The sequence below is a fragment of the Nycticebus coucang genome, chromosome 11 (genome assembly GCF_027406575.1).
Source record: "Nycticebus coucang isolate mNycCou1 chromosome 11, mNycCou1.pri, whole genome shotgun sequence".
Taxonomy (NCBI): domain Eukaryota; kingdom Metazoa; phylum Chordata; class Mammalia; order Primates; family Lorisidae; genus Nycticebus; species Nycticebus coucang.
In genome coordinates this window covers 61,537,297-61,559,642 of record NC_069790.1, presented here as the reverse complement: position 1 = coordinate 61,559,642, position 22,346 = coordinate 61,537,297, and the positions used below count along the sequence as shown (strand labels likewise).

At 37.7% G+C, this 22,346-nt stretch overlaps 1 pseudogene; it reads left to right on the top strand.

The window, feature by feature from the left end:
- The first annotated feature begins 5,521 nt into the window (after positions 1–5,521).
- On the top strand, positions 5,522–8,475 carry LOC128598324 (serine/threonine-protein phosphatase 4 regulatory subunit 1-like; annotated as a pseudogene).
- The last annotated feature ends 13,871 nt before the right edge of the window (positions 8,476–22,346 follow it).

Here is a 22,346-nt window from a genome sequence, read left to right as displayed (position 1 = left end):
GTTGCATCATCTAATATAGCAAAGTGTTGAAGGAAGAATACTATCCTAAAAATGATTCTTTTTATCAAATCATGGTATTCCTACAAAATGATAAATTATGGCCTAATCTACTTTTCAGGGGCCTCAAAAGTCTGGCTATAGGGCTGTGGCTGTCCTAAGTCTCAATGGTCACTCACCCAGAGCTCTGGGGTTACTATAGGAATGCATTGTTTCCTATTCATGGTGCATTGATTAGGAAGCTCTGTTTTAGAAAACTGCAGGAGTCATAAATGGAAAGGAAACTACTATGCGTATAAAAATTACAGACCAAGACGACCTTCTCCAGAGCCACACTACAGAAATATTTATGTAAGACTGAGATGGCTATTTTAAAAAGCCCAAGTTGTCAAGCAGCAGTAATCTAAGTCATAACAAAGGAGGGTTTTTCCATGTGAACGTCTTAGTCCAAACAATTCCATCACTTCCTAGCCATATAAATATGAGAAAGTTACTTAACTCATCTGTGCCTCAGTTTCCTATTATGTACTATGGGAATAATAATATTAATAGTTCCTACCTCACTGAGTTGCTGTAAGGATTGAATGGCTTAATAAATGGTAAGCCATTTGAGGAGCATTCAATAAATATTAGTTCTTAATACATAGGAATACATTCAGATTAAATTTTATTTTCAAGTAATCCCAAAATATGGAAAAGTTGCAAGAAAATGGAAAGTAATTTTATTTTTTTGAGCCACTTGAGAATAAGTTGCCAACTTGAATATTAAATATATTCTTTAGTGTATTTTTCAATACTTGAAGTGTTTAAACAACTTTACTGGATATTCTTCAAAGTAATGTCATTCTCCTACAAAACTATCATACAACCACCAAAACCAGAAAATTAACAATTATATGCTCTTATAATTTAATCCTAAAACCTCATTTAAGAGGCAGTATTTGTCCCAATAGCATCTATTACAGTAAAAAAGTATCTACTTCAGAATTATGTGTGCATTTTTTTATCATCTTTTAATTTGGAAGAGATCTTCAGTCTTTTTCTGATTTTCATGTCTTCACACTTTATATAAAAATCCAATTATTTTGTAAAATGTACCTCAATTTGGCTTTGACATACTCTCACAATTAGACTCAGCTTATGAATCTTTGGTAGAAGATCACAGAAACAATGCTGTGTTCTCACTGCATCTTATAACGGTGTACATATTTTTATTTGTCTTATTAGTGATGTGTTGGTAACTAGGATTAGATGGTTTCTTTTAGCCTTCTCCACTAAAAGTTACTTTTCTTTGAAGTTAATAAATATTTGGGGGGGACATTATGAAACTGTAAACATCCTATTTCTAATCAATCTTTCAATATATTCATTTATTTATTCATATCAGTATAGACTTATGTATTTATATTCTTCATTGTGTTATAACCAATGGCTACCACTACTTACTTCAATACTTAAACTGTGTCAGAGATCATCTGACATGATCCAATTGTTCTGTGTGTACTTCCTTGCTTTATGGCACAAGATGTTCCAAGCTCATTTTGTACATTCCCTGCCACAGTCCAGGAATCAGCCATTTCTCCAAGAAGCACTAGTTTCATTTTAGAGCAGAATAGTATTTACAACCCAGCATCTGAACATCAATTGTGTTCATTGAGGATGGGGAGTTTTGCTCCCAGGCCCCTACAGTGGACAAAGGAATAAACTTATTCATATATATGAATTCACATATAACTATCTATATTGAAATTATAGGATTGGAATTGAAGGTAGTGTATAATCTAACATCATAAGATCCATTCTGGTTTTCTCCCTTACCACATTTGAATCTTCTTCTCTGACAGCAATAAACCTGGATCCCAAATTATTACTGATTTGGTCAAAACGCCTGCACAGAACCGATTTCCTGTCATCACAACTGCAATCGCTACCTTCTCCCATACAGATGCCCTCCTCACAGTGCTTAGGCTCTCACAACTCACTGCAGGGTGCCCCTTCTAGTAAAAGTCCAGGGCACCTTGCTCAGGCTCTGACATTCTTCTCTGAATTATCTTCCTACCTAAACTCCTCCCTCATCTCTGCTAAGGCTATAGCACCGTGTTCTAAGTCGCTCCCATATGTGGATGTGTCTCCATCACAGGTGAGCATCTTCACTTCACTCTAGTCCCCTAAAATCACACGTACCCTACTTCTAGAACAAATTAACACCTTACTCAATCCTGCCAAAGGCTTTTGGACTAAATTACTTCAAGAAAGTAAAGAGGAAGAACAAGAGCTTTTAATTTACTTTTACTTAAAGTAGTCTTGAGTTTTTCTCTTGTGTGTGGGAAGACAGAGGAGAGAGGAAGGAGGAAAAGGAGGGAGGAGCATTGGTGTGCTCTCACCTAATGGGCACAATGTAAAGGTATATGATATACCTCCTGGGTGAGGGGCTCTTCAACAGGAACCTTACCTAACAAACTCAAACATTGTAACCTAATCATTTGTACCCTTATATTAATCTTAAACTAAGTGAATAAAGTAGCCTTGTGAGGCACAAATGCTCTAAAGGATTTGAAGTAGAGAAGCATTATACAAAAATTAGGTATGTCTGATCCCACATGGTGCTCCAGCACACACTTCTTTCTGCTCCTGTGTCACAAATCCTTAGGCATGCTAGAAAATAACTTATGCTCAAGAAATAATTAGGTATACAAGTGGGTGGATGCTAGAACTACATAAATAGTAGAAGATAAGAAGTTGAATCTCTAGAGGACTGCTAGGGAAATTCTTCTCAATATCTAAAACATGAGAAGTAACAAATAATTGTACTTAAGTAAGGAAACCAAAGTGTCTTATAAAAGAGAAAGGGGATGGAGGATGTAAGGGGAAGTGATGAGTGAATGACCGGGATAGTGCAGGAGAAGCAGTTGAATAGATAACATTTCCCTTTCCCCTAGCTTCCTCTCCCCCAACGAGGATAACCTTATGCAGGTAGGAGCACTGAATGTAGACTCAGTTCGGAAACAGAGCCATATATTTGGTGGCTGGTGATATACAAGAATAAATGAAGGGAAGACACCTACATATCTAAGGCAAGCCATCTAATACCAATCCTTGCTGGGCTTCCCTCTCTGAATCTCAATGTGAAGAAGTTGCAGAAAAACTGCTTCAACTGATCTCATCTCACACCTTCCCATAAGCATGAATCTCACATAAAAAGATGAGCACACAAAAAAGTATCACCAACTTTATATTTGAAAAAAATCAACACCATGGATGTCATACACCAGAGTACATACGGGAAACTACATTAAAGAAAATGAAAGAGACATGGAGAACAGATTCAGAAGTACCTACATTCTTCTGTTATTCCCAAGTTGTGAACTAAACCAAGTTCATGCCTGTAATCCCAGCTACTCGGGGGAATGAGATAGGAAGAGATCTTGAGCCCCAGAGTTTGAGTCCAGCCTGCCCAACATAGCAAGAACCTCATCTCTCTTTAAACACAATTGAGGAATATGAAGGAAAAAAAAAGAGCCGTTCCTAGAACTGATGAAAGAATACTAGTATTATGAAGGCAACTAATATTAGAAGAGAACTTATTTCATTTGATAGAGATTATCACAAACCTTAAGTATGGTGAAATGTTAGAAACATTCTCAATACAGCTAAAAACAGACTGTAATCATACAACTGTTCAGGAGGGCCTAAGGGGTATTAAACTCTAACAAGGAAGATATACAGAAGATGGAGTTGTTTATTGGGAACCACTACCTGGCACAGCTTGAGAAGGAGGACATACCAATATCACAGGGAAGCCCAGTGATGTCTATGAAAACTAGAAAGTTTCTACCTCATGACTCAGAAAAGTTGCAAATCAATATTGTAATTTTATGGCTAGGCATAGTGGCTCATGTCTATAATCCTAGCACTCTGGGAGTCTGAGGTGGGTGGATTGCTTGAGGCCAGGAGTTTGAGACCAGGCTGAGCAAGAGTGAGACCCTGTTTCTACTCAAAATATAAAAATAAGCTAGGCATGGTGGTACATGCCTGTAGTCCCAGCTACCTGGGAGGCTGAGGCAAGAGGATCACTTAAGCTCAAGAATTTGAGGTTGCTGTGAGCTATAACATTATGATGACACCACACTCTACTACTCAGGGCAACAGAGTAAAACTATTTCGGGGAAAAAAAAAAAAACCCATATTATACCTTTTAAGAAAAGTATGTTCTCCCCTTCTATCTTTATAAATATATATTCATCATCTCAAAATTGTAAAACATGTGTAATGCTACATCTTCTATATTAAAGTTAGAAAATACCAAGTGACTTAGTTATTCGCCCATTTTTAAATATACTCTTAATAGACTAGCAATATTTGAATATATGATATTTTACAAATTATGATACAGATATTATCTCATAAAATATCTTGCTTGCTAATATTTCAATTATTAGACTGTGCTATCATTCAGATTTTCACTCAATTTTTGTCCTATTGACATTAACATCAAGTTAGCCTTCTGAAGTCACTAGGTTTTACATATTTTTTATTCATTATAATTTGGAGGTATCTCATTTCTAAAAAAAAAAAAATACAAGCTGAAATTAACAGAATTGATAAGTGATATATAAATTGGAAATGAATAATTTGGGCAGCACCTGTGGCTCAGTGAGTAGGGCACCGGCCCCATATACCGAGGGAAGCGAGTTCAAACCCGGCCCCTACCAAACTGCAACAAAAGAATAGCTGGGCATTGTGGCAGATGCCTGTAGTCCCAGCTACTCTGGAGGCTGAGGCAAGAGAATAGCCTAAACCCAGGAGTTGGAGGTTGCTGTGAGCTGTGTGATGCCACAGCGCTATACCAAGGGCAACAAAGTGAGACCTTATCTCAAAAAAAATAAAAAGAAAAAAGAAAAGAAAAGAAATAATTTAACATGATATTTAAACACTGATGGACTACATATGAAAACCATCATTGTTGCAGCAAAATCACAAAATATTTTAATTTGGTTGTATAAATCACTACTGCAGCATGATTTAACATCAGTTAAATCAATATCCAGGTTCATAAAAATGTTTAAGTTTCTTATTGCTGGGAGCATTATTCAGAAAAATGTATGTAAATGTATGCTGCACAATTTGATTAAGTCTCTTTGAGAGCATACCTTGATCTAGAACAACCAGAGATAATCTCAGTGGAAATTAGTTTTAGGTTTGTCTGCCCATAAATCTTCTCCTTTATAGTTGTGTTTGTCCATTTACCTTGCTGTAATGAAAATGCTTGAGGCTTGGTCATTTATAAAGAAAAGAGACTTAGTAGGTTCCTGGCTCTTCAGCCTGCTAATGTACAGGAATCCTCATCACGCCAGCCTCCAATCAAGAGCAGTAGTAGGGGTAGGCATGTCACCTGGCAAGAGAAGCCGTGGTATCAGGCTTCTTTAAACCACCAGCTTTCATGAGAGCTAATAAAGGGAGAGTGCACTCATTTTTGTGGGGAAGGCACAAAGCCCTTCATGAGGGAGCCATCTGCATGACCCAAATGCCTCCTGCCAGGCCCCACCTTAAACATTACCCATCTTGGGCGTCCGACAACCAAGGCCCGCACTGCAGGCCCGCTGGGCCCTCCACCTGCTGCACGGCCCCGCTAGCCCAGCCCTCCTCCTCGCCGCTGTCCAGCAGCTGCCCTGTTCCAAGTAGCCCCGCATCCCCTGGAAGCCACGGAGGAGGGGCGACCACAAGATGGCAGACCTCTCCCTGCTCCAGAGGCAAACAAATCCCTGGACTTGGTTTCTCACAAAATAAAATGTTGACGCCACTGGGGAGACTGGACAAGTATGCTGCAAGTGAAACGCTTTTAACAGACAAATGGTGGCCCTGAGTTTGTTGGGTACAATGAGGGAAGTCTGCCATGATGAAAGCGATTGTATTGCTGTTTTGGAAAACATTAGCAAATGGGTCAAAGATTCAGAACCAACTGTGAGAGCCGAGCTGATGGAACAGGTGCCTCATATTGCATTGTTTTGTCGAGAAACCAGCCTTCAATACCATATGCTTTTCCCAAATACTACATTTTGTGGTTAGACATCGTCAGATCAGAACAATCAGGTGGGGAAAGCAAGTCAGGCAGTTTTGCTGGCTCTGCTGGAGCAGGAGCTAATTGAGTGATTTGATGTGGTGAGCAAAGTGTGTTCCATCCTCATAGAGCTGATTGCAATGATGTAAAAACAGAAGCCATGCCTATAATGTGCATCTTATCCCTCCCAGGTATTGTGAGATGTGCTGTGGTTGCAAACTTTTTTAAAGAGACAGAGTCTCACTTTGTTGCCCTCAGTAGAGTGCTGTGATATCACAGCTCATAGCAACCTCCAGTTCTTGGGCTTAGGTGTTTCCCTTGTTCGAAAGGTCTGTACTGTCAATTTTGGAGATGTTTGTAGCATAGTTGGCGAGCAAGCTACGGCAGATATGTTGCTGCCCAGATTTTTCCAGCTTTGTTCTGATAATATATGGGGAGTCTAGAAGGCTTGTGCTGACTGTCTCATGGCAGTTTCGTGTGCAACATGTCAGGAAATCCAATGAACTAAATTATCAGTACTATTTATTGATCTTACCATTTGTCCTTTATGTTGGGTTCACCAAGCAGCTTTTCAGTCTCGAAACTTTTCATATCTATTTTTGCTAATCCATCTAGCTCAGGCCAGTATTCTAAGGAAGAAAGCAAAAGTTCAAAAGATATGCCAGAAGAAGACAGAAATAGGATCAGATGTCAAGAAGTCCCAGGGGATGTGCACATCAGGCCAGAGGATGTTCCTTCAGATCTCACTGTTAGTAATTCCACTGTCGAACTGGAGGACACAGTGGAAGCCCATACTGCTGAAACATCTAGGGAATGTCCAGGTGTCAACAGCTCTTTACTTTGTACCTTGTCCTCAGAATCTAATCAGGAAGCAGTTTAAAAAAACCTGGAAATTACAAATCTACATTACAACCTGAGGTTGGCACCAGTTCACAAGACTCAGCTGTCTTAGATCAGGAAATTATACAACTTCCATTTCTGGAGGACTCCTCCTGAAATAGATCTAGATAACAGAATTTGATCAGGACTCTGGGGAAGCACTCAGCCCAGAGACCAAACTAAATATCTGAAGTCCTCATGCCAGGTTCTCCAAACATCACCATGGCTACCAGAAAGGAACTTGAAGAAATGATAGAAAATCTAGAGCCCTACATTGATGATCTGGACGTTGAAGCCCAAGGGGACAGGCTGTCTACAGCGCTGTGTGCTTCTAGCCTGGATGCTCAGGAAGAGACTGGCAGTACAGAAAAAAGCAATTTGCAAGATGAATTGGGTATAAGTGAGCTACCAAATTATAAAATAAAGATGATGATTCTGTGCCTTTAATCAGCAATGCTGTTGAGAGTATGGACTTGCTCTTTGCTGCATTCCTAACAATTCAGACTTGAGCACCAGCAGCTTTAGCTCTGATGAAGAACTAAAGTACAAAATGTTGTACTCAGGCTTTATTAGATCAGTATCTGTCTATGACTGACCCCTCTCATACACAGGCATTGAAATTACTAAGCACTGTGCATACAGCCCTCCCAGGTGTGGCCCTGATGCTCTGCAGACAGAACTGGCACTACCTCAGAGAGACCTATGAGACTCTGGCATCAGACATGCAGTGTCAAGTTCACAGAACTTTAGCTTTCTCCATCCACAAGCTGGTGGTTATTCTTGGGAGATCAACTGACAGCTGCAGATTCGGTTCCAATTTTTACTGGATTTTTAAACGACCTTGACAAAGTCAGAACAGGTGTCCTTAAACACTTGCATGATTTTTCTAAAGCTTCTTCATATTGACAAAGAGAATATCTTTATCAACTTCATGAATTTTTGGTGACAGATAGTAAAAATTGGTGCTTTCAAGCTGAACTGGCTAAACAGCTGATTTTACTTCTGAAGTTATAGAGTCCCAGAGATGTTTATGGCTATTTATGTCCCATTGTTCTAAATCTGTGTGTAGACAAAGTTTCTTCTGTTCATTGGATTTCCCTCAGGTTGATCAGCAAGATGGTGAAGAAGCTGCAGATGGCCACACCTCTGATGTTGGGAGTAGACATCAATGAGATGGTGGAGAATTTTGGCAGATGTCCCAAGTGGTCAGGCCAGCAAGCCTTTGTCTTTGTCTGCCAGTCATTGATGATGACTGTCTTCCCACGGACCAGTTCGCTGTGCATCTGATGCCACATCTGCTCACCTTAGCAAATGACAGGGTTCCAAATGTGAGAGTACTACTTGCAAAGACACTAAGGCAAACTCTACCGTAAAAAGAGTATTTCTTAGCCTCAGCCAGATGTCATCAGGCAGCTATGGACCAGACCACCATAGCTGTTCAGATGGATCCTGACAGTGACATCAAACTTTTTGCAAGCATCCACCCAGCCAGTACCAGAATCTCTGAAGATGCCATGAGCACAGCTTCCTCAACCAACTAGAAAGCTTGAGCCTTCATGCCTTTCCTGCCCCGACAAGAGCCAAGGTTTGTCACATGATCTGCCGTAGCTTTTGGGGGAGGAAAGACCTTCCTCTCTTGTAGATTTGCTTGCAGGTGCTAGTTACCTACACCCAATACCAGGGATTTTAAGAGTCAAGAGAAAGTACAGCAAACATGATCTTACTTTAAGGGAAAATAATTTCCCAGAGGATTATAATTGTCACCAAAGCCTTAAATCCTTCTGTCTTCCTATCTGTATGAAACTTGAATTGACAGAGCATTTTCCTTATGGAAGGGCTAAGATCCCAGAGACCTGGATTGCTTTCCCTGGATTTTATTTAAAGGCTGATAAATGAAATTCTTACAACCAGAAGGCAGATGTGCAATCAGACATAAAAGAGACCTTCAGTATTAGCCCTATTTTCCCCTAGAACCTTTTGGGTTCTGCAGTCAGCTGCCCAGCCTGGCCCTAAGTGTGAATAATTCCTGGCATGTGTAAATGGGAAAGGAGATCTTTTGGATTTCTCCTAAGGGCTTGATGCTAACATTAAAGTAGAATCTGATTATAACTCTTCAATGCAGCATATTGCTGTACATACTTGGAGCATTTGCTGAGTATCTATGTCCTTATTTTTTTCATGCAGGTCATGACCTGAAGGAAATTTTATTAGCACGTATATTGTATGTCAGGTGTTTTTAATTTGATCGTGATCCGCTCTGAGGTGCAAGTTTTTCTTCACACACTGTACCTATCTGTGACCACTCCTGGGAGTACTACAGTCTTTAAACATGGTCTAAAACTGTTGTGGTACAAGTTCTCTCGTCCAAAAAAATAAGATCTAAAAAATCATCCATTTTACATGGCTAGCCATTCTAGCATCATATTTTGATAGTATTTCCACTACTACTATATGTCCAGTATGTGGCTAAAAACAATCTTTTAAAACTTCACACCAGTGTTCTTTATCAGTGTTTTCTGGTCTTCATTGAATATTGTTATTTGTTCTTTAACTTTTTTCACTATATAGAAATAACTTTACTTCAGGTATTTCTTTAGATATACATACAGATGGAAGTGTAGATATATAAATTGCTGGAAATAATTTTTAGTGAGATCATATTCTAAATATTAAATTTAAATTTAAGTTGAGAAATTTGAAGAGACATGTTCTAAAATATTTCTGTACAGTTCAGACAAAAAGCATTAAGAAATTTTAAAAGTCCTATTAATGTATATGTGTGCAAATTCACACGTTATTTTAATTGAGAAAGTATAGGTGACTAGAAACAGTTACATCAATGACCAAAGCTTATCTTTAAGATAAATTATGAAACACATAACACAAATTACAGAAGACTTTGAGTTAACAGAAAAGCCAGTTTCTACTTTCCCATTTGCAAATCAAAAAAAATTCTCTATTTTCCCTTGAATAAATATAGCAAATATTAATTTGATTCAGATATTTTTGTTATAACTATCCTTGTGCTGTTAGAAATATGTGAAAACCATTTTCCAAGATCATCTTCCATTAATCAGGAAATAGATTCATCTTTGCTCTCTAACTCGTCAATTTTGTGAATTTTCTTCACTTTATAATGGTTGGGCAAAATTGCATTTATGATTCTGATTTGTGAATTCAATAGGAATAACTTTTATTCAAGTTTGTTATTAGCAATTAAATTCCATTAGTAAAATGTATATAAAATTGCGAAGATTTTATATAAGCTGCTTAAGTTATGGGTTTGGATTTGGTAGTGTTTTTTGGTCACTTTCATTGTTTCAGTAAATGATTTACCTTCAATAAATAACAAATCTGTACTGTCCTATTACTAAGTTTTATGTGGTTCAGGGTTATTAGCATAAAATTCTCACTTTATTTCTATGTAGATTTTACCAAATTAATCAAACTGCCTCTTTGATATTTTTCTCTTTTTTTGATAGTATTTCTTTTTGACCTCTACTTTCTTTTCTATCATTAGCTTGACCTTATTCACTCTTTATAAAAGAATTAAAAATAAAATGCAGTTATAGTCACAGGATAAAAATGTTCAGTATGTTTTCTTTCCAAATATCACAATTAAAAATATACCTTAAATTTATTCAAAAATCACTGGTTATGATAAATGTAAAAAAAATAGAAATTTCTGTTTTAAAAGTATTTGAAATTAAATACTAAAATTAAAAGTTAAAATAAACTAATTTTTATAGCAAAATTAATAAAAACATTTAGCTTCTGAATACTTAATTTTTAGAAAGTAAATATTTTGATTCTTCTCAGTAATAGGCAGCATGAAGTTTGGAGCTCATCTGGCCTCAGAGACTTCTGACACTATGAGGTCCTGATCGTAAACTGATTACTTCTCCAGCAATCATCGGTGGGATCACAGATACAGTCCTTAGGAAAATGGACTCAGACATTCTACAAGACTTCTAGAGAGAACTCACTGCTTCATCTGCCTGGACTACCATCTGGACCCAGTCACCACAGGCTGTGGGCACAGCTTTTGTAGGCCTCTGTCTTTCCTGGGAAGGAAACCAAATTCCTGCCCACTGTCCTGCCTGCAGGGAACCATAATAGCAGAAAGACTTCAAAACTGGTATCTGTGAAGATGATGGAGTCCCTGGCTAGAAATATCAGTTTCTGGCAATTCCTGAGCTCTAAGGAACAAATATGTGAGACCTACAAGGAGAGAAAGAAGATATTCTGTGAAGTGGACAGGAGCCTGTTGTGTTTGTTGTGCTCTAACTCCCAGGAGCACAGGACTTACAGACACTGTCCCATTGAAGGTACAGCTGACAACCAGCAGGAGAAGCTAGTAAAGCAGATGAGATCGGTATGGGACAAGATCCAAGAAAATAGAGAAACCTAAATGAGAGAATGAACCATTGGATGGACTGTGCATTTCAAGGGAAAAATATCACCAAAATTGAATGTGGAGAACTGCATCCAGTTCTCTATATGGAAGAACAACAACATTTGGACAAACTGAAAAAGGAGGGCCAGGACATCTTACAGCAACCCAAAAGAAGTGAGGCCAAAAATGACTCAAGAGAGGAAACAACTAAGAAATGTATGAGGAACTGATGGACATGTTCCATAAACTAGACAAGAAGTTGTTCCAGGATTTGGGAGACCTACTAATAAAGAGTGAGTCTGTGCAGCTGTACATGCCCCAGCCTGTGCATCCAGAGCTCAGTGTCAGAGCCATCACTGACTGATGGACAGATACAGCCATTACCTAGTGGAAATTTCTTTCAATAATGAAGTAAGCAATCACAACATCAGGCTGTTTGATGTAAGAAACTTCAGGTTTAGATTTTACTATCAGGATGCATCTTTGAATCCTGACAGATCTAACAATTTTGCTGCTTGGGGAGACCAGACCTCCATCTCCCAAAAGAATTACTAGGAGCTACATGTGGATGAATCTTTGGACTGAGCTCTAAGGATCTCTAGAGATTCCTGGGTAAGCACTTTTGGCACAATGGTTGACTCTGGGGACATATTTCTTCTTGTATGTGTAAGGGAAGATAATGACTACACTCTCTGGACCACCTGCCCAGTGATTCCTCACTATGTAGAGAAACCTGTGGGCAAGGTTGGTGTGTTTCTTGATTTGGAGAAGGAAAGGGTGAGTTATGAATGCTGCCAAGAGTTCCATCATATAGAAGTATCCTGCTGGCTCCTTGTCTTTCCCTATAAGGCCTTTCCGGCTCATTGGCCACAGACAAGCAGGGATTAGGCAGGAACCTGATTGTCTCTGCTCTGTAGGGTCCTGCGGGCCCTTACAGCAGTACTGCTGAAAGGTGGTCCCTGAGCCAGCATTAGCATCATCTGGAAACTTACTATTAATACAGACCATTGTGCCCAATATTCCTTGAGGCAGAATATCTGACAAGGGGGCTCAGAAATCTGTGTTTTAACAAGCTCTTTAGATGCTTCTTGTGTGTGCTGAACTTTGAGAAGCACAGCCCCTACACACCTTTGTGATACTAGCCTGTGGCAAAGAACTTAATCCCCCAAACTTTAAGTATCGTTTGCATTAGGAAACGGGATCCTCAGCCATAAAAGAGGGGCAGTAAAAGTACCCATCTTACACAGCCTGACACGGTAAGGATGCAAAGAGTTAACATGTTCAATAGCTTAGAAATAGGTGATGTATACTAAGGGCTATATTTGTGTATTATCTAAGGCAAGTTGAACTTATAAAAAGGCCCTCTTTTTCTGTCCATAGAATGTGATTATTTTACCCATCATCTTTCTTCTGAAAACCAAATCATGCAAGCTAAATTTTTATCTCTATGATAAAGAGTTAGACACGTTTAAAGTATTTCCTGTTTTAAAGTGTAATTCAACATTATGAAAAAAAATTACACCAATCTCATTTCATTTATGAATATTTTCCTTGTAAAATGAACTACAAACACTACATGTGTGTCATGAAATGCTGATACACAAAGACATCACTGGCTTTGCGAGGTATCCTCTAGTGTGAGTCAATAAATTAAATTGGCGAGTGGCTTCCACAGCAGAAGGGTGAAGGAAACCTGCATCAGGTTGATTTATATTCTTCATAAAATGCAAATACAGGCAGGATCCCAGTATAATGACCTCCACTGGACCTGTAATTTGCTTTTCCTTTAATTAAGTGTTGGTTTTGTGAATATATTGCTAAAACTCATATCCCAAGTCAGCGTGAGCTACAGCTAAAATCTGGCTGATAAGTAGCCACTCCGGAATGAATTAACAAGCAAAAACCAAGGTTTTCACCCCAAGTGGGAAACAGAAAGGTATAATGAGCTCACCACCTTGTATTCTTTCTTCTCCAGTCACTGATGGACTGTTTGGTTTATCCTTAAGCCACGTTTTAGATTCTGTGTACCTGGGTGTATAATGTTCTTGGTTTGAATTTTTCTCCCAAGGCTTGACTGACATAAGCCACTGCCCCATAATTAATGACTTTGACCATATGGAGACAGATTTTATGTATCATGCATAATGTCATTCCCATCATTGAGAATGGCCATTATAATCCCAATTGGGATCAGCTGCAGGCACCGTTGTAGCCCCTGAGGGATATTTTTCATTTGAAAGCAGAAAGCTACAGATTTTCAAGCCTCTCCTAGGACCCATTCCTTTTCCAGATCAAAGTCTGACCCAAAATAATTTGGAGGTCCTCCAAGTAAGATCATATGCCAAACAAAGATGTTAAAAGGCCTCAGTATATCAGTCAGGTTCATCATTGTAAGAGCCTAAATCGGTTTTGATTTAACTCAGTAACAGCAAAGAGCTTGTGAAATAGTGCTGGCCCAAACTCCCCACTGAAGTCTCAACCAAGAACAAAACTTTGGCACCTTTTTTGGCTCAGCCCATGGTGGCCTGGGGTAAGAAGGCAAGGCAAGAAGGTGGAGACATTCCTGTTAAGGATTTAACCTTTTGATAACAGGTTATCTTGATTTCTGAGATGTAATAAATACCTGACCATTTACCCAGATGGTTACACAACTTGTATAAGGCAGTCAATGTATCATAGTTTAAGGTCCCATTAAGTGGGCAATGCTGAGAATTTTCTCATTTATATTAGGGTCAAGCTGTATTACAAAAGAAAATCAAATGACACTTTTTAAGAGTCTGAAGATCAAAGTATTTCCAATTAGAAAGAATACATCCCCATAAGCTGTCAGGTGGAATAGATGCTTGGTGACCAGCTGGCTGGTTATTCATCTGGAAAGAGGAAATGAAAAGACTAGAGATCCCAGCTTCCCAGGGGCTAATCAGCTACTCTTGCCACAGAAAAGAGTCTGCTTTCCCCCTGAGATGTTTCAAAAAGGAGACAGTCTCTTACCAGTGAGCTGATGATACCTCTGGTGTATATTCCAGGGATCCGGTGCAGCCACCTTGGAAGAGGGGACTAATCTGCAAATGGGAGTCTCGTCTCATGTTAGAGACACATCTGTAAGTGGGAGTCTCAGCAAGGAAACTCAACCAGTACTGGAAGAAAGGAACAAAGTTAAATAGGAGAAGGGGATGGATGGGATTATTAGACCATGGTGAACTAATGCCACCCTCCCCTTGGCCAGCTCAGAGAAAAATAAAAAGGTAAAAGGGGAGAAGGCAAAGTTGAAGGACTAATTTGTCTAATATAGGCCTCCCTGAATAAAGAGCTTATAATATCTCCCACTCAGCTGGGAGCTAGCTTAATGGCATTAGTAACCTAGCAATCTATCTGAAATAGCCAGAAAGCCAACATGACCCCTCACAGAAAGCACATATCTCTATCTCTATCTCCACCAAGTCAATATCTGGCACTGCTCCTCTGACCACGTAGTGGAAATGGAGAGGAAAAGATCAAGGCCTGGAATGCAATGTAAATCAAAAGACTATTTGCTAATCCTAGTACCTTGGGAGGCTGAGGCAGGTGGATTACTTGAGTTCAGGAATTCAAGACCAGCCTAAGCAAGAGAGAGACCTGTTTCTGCTAAAAGTAGAACTAGTTGGGCATTGTGTCAGGTGCCTGTAGACTCAGCTACTTGGGAAGCTGAGGCAAGAGGATTGCTTGAATCCAAGAGTTTGAGGTTGCCATCAGCTGTGATGCCATAGCACTCAACCCAGGGCAACATAGTGAGACTTTATCTGCTAAGAATGTGCTCAGTGAGTGGTGCCTGTGGCTCAAAGGGGTAGGGCACCAGCCCCATATGCCGGAGGTGGCGGGTTCAAACCCAGCCCCGGCCAGAAACTGCCAAAAAAAAAAAAAAAAAAAAAAAAAGAATGTGCCCAGCTATCACAAGAGCTAGACTAGACACATTGTGCCACTAAGAGATTCTTAAAGTATGACCCCCTGTATAAGCTGCTTATAAAACAGAAAACATGACTCCCTGGCACTGTCTCCCATACAACCATCCACACTTCCTTGGGAGTAAAAGAAAAAAAAAGAATTAAAAGTGTAAGTAAATCAGAGAAACATACCTCCTTTTGACTGGCTGGCCAAAATGTTGCCAAAATGTTAGAGCTATGTGGTGGGGACTCCAGGTAATCACCAAAAAAACTGAGGAAAACAAGTAAGGTTTTAGGAAGAAAAAGAAATTTCATTAACAACCTACATGACAAGCAGGCTTTGTCCTAGTGACTACAGGCACCATGGAAAGCGCAGCCACTGGGTTTTATGCACAACTTTGAGGCACATCAGCTGCTTCTTAAAAGTCTCCCAGGGTCTTAATTAACTCTGTTCTCAAAACAGCCCATCACAAGATTTTAATAACACCCACTTGCAGGGTCTTCATAGCCCAGGTTATCCTGACCCAGAGCAGTCCAAACTAGCCTAACCCTACGGGTCCTCCCCCCTGCTCATATCTAGCTAGCTACCTAATAGGATGATGACTTTTTTCATTTTTGTATATGCAATCTGTTTAGCTTTTATGATGTAAGATAGTCTTTATTTCAGTATAACCCACAGTTAAAGGCATTTCTTGTATAACATAGAGACTTATTAACCTAAACCATTTGAAATGATTTAATTCACATGGCATAAATATTTTAATAGAGCTTTTCATTACTGTAAATGAAATTTTGTTGTAATAGGATTTGCCTAAAATGATTTTTACATGACAAGTAGATGTTTGTACAGTTTTAAGAGTGAAATTGTCCTATGGGATGTCACATAGAACACAATAGCCTACAAAATGTAAGTTATATTAAAACTATCAAGTATATCATGTCAATTGTTATTAAATATTTAATAAGCAATATCATCATTGAGTGCCATAGAAAAAAAAACAGTTAAAATGAGAATACAAGAATACAGTATACTAGACATTTATATCAAATTAATAAAAATGTTCTAACCTGAGTAGTATGTATTTTGATTTTCTGAAAATTTTTCATTAAAATAATCATATTTCTTAGGAAATGCATCCTTTCACTGAAACTCTCTTCTGACAAGCAATTGTTTAATGGGTTGAAATAAGAAGCTTTTATCTAGAATTTGATTTTCCTGTGTGTGATTAAACTCATCAATTTCAATCTCAATGATACTAGCACATATAAGAATGTTAACAGGACCATATAGTCTGTTTGCCCTTCCATTATGACCAGCTTTTATGGTATGGTAAATGGAGTTAATAATATTGGGCAATTTATTTTAATATATCTTAATTCTTGTACTACAGGGCTCTTTCATATGATAGAGCACCATGACTGAACAGATTCCTACCAAACACAGATCAACCCTATCTTTCTCCATAAGACACTGGCAAAACTCAATGAAAGGAAAAGAAAGGGAGCAAAACTTTCACTGAACCAAGTAAATATTTGTTGAACAAATAATTAACTTCATGTATTAGAGTATTTGGTATTTTTCCATCAATCAATGATGTTTTACTCTATTACTATGCCATCAAGATATAGAACTTTAATTATAGTATTATTTATGGAAGCAATAAATTAAAAATAGTTTAAATTGTCATCAAGATGAAATGGAATTATGGCATTTCCTTACCGTGGAATATTAAGTGTGGAATTAAAAGGAATGAATAGATATAATCTACTGACCTGGAAAAATGTATATGATATGTTATTTTTTTTTTAAACTTTTTTTTTGTGTGTGTTTTTTTTTTTTTTTTTGGCCAGGGCTGGGTTTGAACCCGCCACCTCCAGCATATGGGACCGGCGCCCTAATCCTTGAGCCACAGGCACCGCCCTGATATGTTATCTTTTTAATGCAACCATTAATCTATTATATTTAGCAAAATTCAATTTTAATTTAAAAATTTGATTATAGTATATGTATTAGTAATGGTGGTACTTCTGCAGAAGGTCTTTAGCATTTTCAGTATAGTGGCATTATAGATAATTTCTGCTTTTTTGCATTATCTAAATTTCCTAAAAAAATTACTAGATAGTCTTCCAATGATAAAATTAATATCTATTAATTGAAGAGAATCTTTAAAATATAGGACAAACTTGAAATCACTTATAATACTCCTGTAATAATCACAAAAATTTTCACATTGAATAATAGCAGAACATGAGACCACCCACTACTCCACATCCCCACTAGTAAATTCATAGTTCTTAATTCAGCCAAAGTGCCAAAGTTTTTCCTCCAAATATATCTTGTCCAATTTAACAAGGAAAATCAAAGGGAGAAATATTTTTCAAGTTTATAAATAATTTTGATGACACATCGATAAATTTAACAGTGTCATTATTAATCACGCCATACATTAAATTTATAACAACTTCTTTTAGGCCACTGATACAGAGGAGAAAAACATTTTACACCTATTAAAATGCACATGAAAAGGAAAGACAAAAGATATGAATTAAATAGCTAAAAAAAAAAAATCCCATGGGCATTGTTTAGGATTTCTTTATTTTTTCCCTTTCTACAATTTTCACAGTTTAAAATAAGTTTGATAGATGGAACTGACCATGTAGGGAAAATCCCAAAATTTTAATAAATAGCGTCATACCAGAATAACTATCTCAAAGTTTTGTTCTGTCTGCCTCTTGTCACTGACATATTCTATTTTCTGATTAACATTGACTTCTTTCCCATATCTGGAGATTCCTACAAAAATTAAGAACTTTTTGGAGAAAAAGAAAGGGAAACATTCATTAAACATGGTCTTATAATCAATTTTAAAGGTATACCAAGACTTTGATCCTTTGTTCTGGTAACAGGGCAAATTATTACTCCTCTTTGTGTTTCAGTTTTCTCATAAAAAATGAGATAATAATTTTTGCACCATTGAATTCTTGTTGGCACCAAATAAAATACCATATTTAAAGCATACTATACATTGTAGGCCCTTCAAAATGGAGGTGATTAATCTTTCATTTAAAGAATAAGTGAATGAATGAATGAATAAAGACAGGGATATAGTCATAAAGTATACCTCTAATGCAAAATACAAAAGTTTCAGATGCTCTGTTTCCAGGCCCTTAGACCAAGAAGACACAGTGTAATATATTATTTTCCCTTAACATTTTACTGTACTCCCACATGAAGAATCTCTGGTCAGGTTTTCTTTCCTTCCTTCCTTCCTTTCTTCCTTCCTTCCTTCCTCCCTCCCTCCCTCCCTCCCTTTCTTCCTTCCTTCCTTCCTTCCCTTCTGTCCTTTTTTCTTTCTTTCTTTCCTTCTTTCTTTTCTTCTCTCTTTCTTTCTTTCCTTCTTTCTTTCTTATAGCACAATAAAACTTTCTCTCAGAATGAGCCCAGGAAAGATGAAAAGAGGCCAAGGGTCTGGAAAAGGAAAATCTTCATCAGAAATACAACCAAACTTAACCATTCTTTGTTTTTGTTTGTTTGTTTTGTTTTTTGTTTGTTTGTTTGTTTGTTTTGACTAGCAGGGTACTTTGTCTTGATCCCTTTCGATGTGAGTTCTGGTATTTCCCCCTGTAAGTGGCATTTCAAAGCTGACAGCTCCAGCTGTCCAGCCTTCCTCCCTTTAGTGACTCATGCCCAACAGATGGTACAAATAGCTTGGCATTGATTCACAAGATCATTCTTGGGGGGAAAGTTTTGCCAGACAACTGATGGTTTCTTTGAAGTTGTTCATTCTGGCAACAATGAATACCTAATAGCATAGCTTTGGCTAAACAAGAAGGTATGAAAGTTTGAAAAAAAAATACAAAACATAGGGGTCCATATCTTTCATGGTGCCTATAGTTATTTTCTCCTAGTAATGTCATTTTTATTATTAATATTATCTGTTAGAGGAGTGTTCTTCTCTCACATGAGACTCCTAATGCCTGAAATTAAAATAAGCCACTAATACTTATCAAATGACGTTAGAAAGAGTTCTGGGCTGAAGGTCAGTGAACCCAGATTCTTCTCTAGTGCTGCCTAAAACCCCCTGGGCTGTCTTAACACACATTTATGTGCTTTGACCTTTAAATTCTTCATCTTTAAAATTAAAGATAAAAACATCTTTCTTGCCTATTTTACAAGGTGATTTTGAAAAACAGATAAAATAATGAGTTTATAGGTGTTAAGCAAGCATATAAGTGTTATGAAATCTTATAACCTTATAAGTGTTATAGAGAACACCAAATTAACTCTTCAGAAATAAGCATGAACTCTTAAATGAGCGTGAGTATATACAGATATATAACAAGGACTGTCCAGAAAGTATCCAGTCATGTGTGTCTTTATTTTTTTATAATACATGGCTGGATACTTTCCATATTGCCATCATGCTCTCACCCTCCTGGAAGATCATCTACAACAGGATCAAAGGACAATGAGTATCATGAAACCAGGGAGTCTAACCAGTTCATACTTATCAACTCCTCCACACATCTCTGAAACGCTTTTTGCCAACATCCATAAAATTTGCTTAAGTCTTGGATTGATCTTAAAACATTTGCATAATGTGAACAATTGTAATAATTTAGGTAGAATTTTTAAATTTTTTTGAGTTTGTGATACAATTACTATGGAATAATAGATTCTAAACACATTTTCATAAATATGATACTAGAATCTTCAGTTAAAGTTACCAGGAGATTATAGCTTCCAGGATTCAGGATTTTGACCAAATCATCTCTGTACCTCAACACTGGTAGTAGAAAGTCAACTTGAAATAGCATAACTGTTCAATATGGACATCCAATTCAGAAGTACATATTAACCAACTTGTCAGAGACTCGAATTACTGAAATAGTTTGTTATTCTTTAATTCTATGGGTCTGTAGTTTTCAGAGACTTTCTAGAATGTTTTACATACACTGTTACAATCCACAGAATCCAAAAATGCATTTACATATATTTCATCACCAACCCCCCAAAAAGGCCAGAATCTCTTTTCTTTCTGTTTATCAAAATAAGTTTCTCAAAAGAATTTTTTTTCTCTTTTTACTATTCACTAAAAACTAGTTAGCAGGAAAGCAAAGAATTTTGAACTCAAATGATTTAACTTGAAACCGATTGTTCTCAATAATTAATTTATCCAAGATTTCACTTAGTTATACCATGTGCAAATTTCTATTATCAAAATAATCAATTCAAATCTAAAGATAGTAAGTTGTTAGTTTCCCTTTGTCATTTTAGGCTTGATTTGTTTGTTCATATGGCAGTTGTTCAAACGGAAAGAAATTCGTATTAGGTATCCATTGAAGTTTGATCCAAAAAATAGATGCCATTTGAACATTTTGAACTGTCTCAGGAAATTCAGAGTTTGGGGGTTACAAGGAAGCTATAGCCTGTTATCTCATCTGCATGCATCCACAAAGAACGGGTTCTGGAGAAGATGTCCCCAGATTGCAGGCAGCACTCATGACTGCCATCTGCTGATGCCCACATGGCTGGCTTGATTCATCTCTTCTTTCTCATTTTGAGTCTTCATGAGAGCCTCTAATTTGCAAAAGGTAACCACAGTCCTGCAGGCAATGGTGTTTGAGAACTGTGGTCTCCAAAGAGAGCCCAAAACTCCAAATCAAAGAGTTGAGGGAGTTCTACCCACAATTCTGAAGAACTATCTACTCCATCACTGAAAAAACCGTTGTAAGAGCCCTGATTATGCCAGAAAAGAAATCGTCATGAAGAGAATTTGTCAGCAGCAGCAGTAGCAACAGAAAATATTGCTACATTTATAAAAGTAGTACAGTTCTTTTCCAGTTGTATACAATGCCTTAGTTGAGAATACAAGACTTTATTTTTTAAAGTATTAAGCATCTACTTCAAGTCACTTTCCTAAAGACCTTTTAAATAATTTCTTAAATTCTCACAACTTCTGTGATTTATTTATTGTTGGCTCTGTTTAGCAACTAAGAAGAGTGATAGTGCAGTTACAAAGAAATTGTTTATGGATTGCGGGCTATGGGTGGCAGGGCCTCCACAGCCTGGGAAACGCTTGGGAAGCGACCCCCAACCACTTTTTCTCCTCTAACAACATTCTTTCCGCCTACCAGAAGTCATATAGCCCATGCATACATTCCTTGTTATTGGCAAGTACACAGTATTCCCTCTTTAAGGTTGATCTCTACCCCACGTGTTAAGATTTATGCAACTTGTTAAGATACTGTGTAAATAAAGTTATTTCCACAGTTCCAGTGCTGGCTGCAGCCATCAGCTGCATCAGTTCTCGCAACACCATCCTATCTGTCTGTCTTTCTCTGCCTCTCTGTCTTTCTTGGCTTTCTATCCTCATTTTCCATCATTTCCACTCAGGTCAACTCTCCCTCCTTGCACCGGGCCATGAGAATTGTCCAAGGCTTGTGGCTCACTAGTGCCATACTTTAGTTATGTCTAATTCCAAAGATTTTTGCACTTTAGGCTACACAGCAAGGGAAGCAAGGTAACATACTATGTATTCTGAGGATCAAAGAATCACTATAACTAAATAATGCTAAAAGCATTCAATGGGCAGCGCCTGTGGCTCAAAACAGTAGGGTGCCGGCCCCATATGCCGGAGGTGGCGAGTTCAAACCCAGCCCCGGAAAAAACTGCAAAAAAATAAATAAATAAAAGCATTCAATGGGATGAACAAAAGGAAGTTCCTATTGGATGATCATAATTACTAGGTGTTTTTTGGTTTGTTTTGTGGTATTTTTATGGTTGTTTTCTTGGGAGAGAGGGATCAGGCATCATATTTTGTAAAAATATGGCATTGGTAACAACAACAATGACATACCAATCTCATAAAATATACATTTCTAGAGCCTAAAAACTTAGGAAAATTAATTTCTGCCTACAAATTTGCAGAAAAAAACTCATATTTAGACTTGGTTTAACTCTCTTATTTTTACCCCCCAGTGACAATTTAGTATATATCTCTTCAAAACTTTTTCTCTTGCCAGTTAATAGGAAAAAATATTTAAACTTGAGTTAAAGCATTACTCGGGAATTTCAATCAACCTGTATCAATTT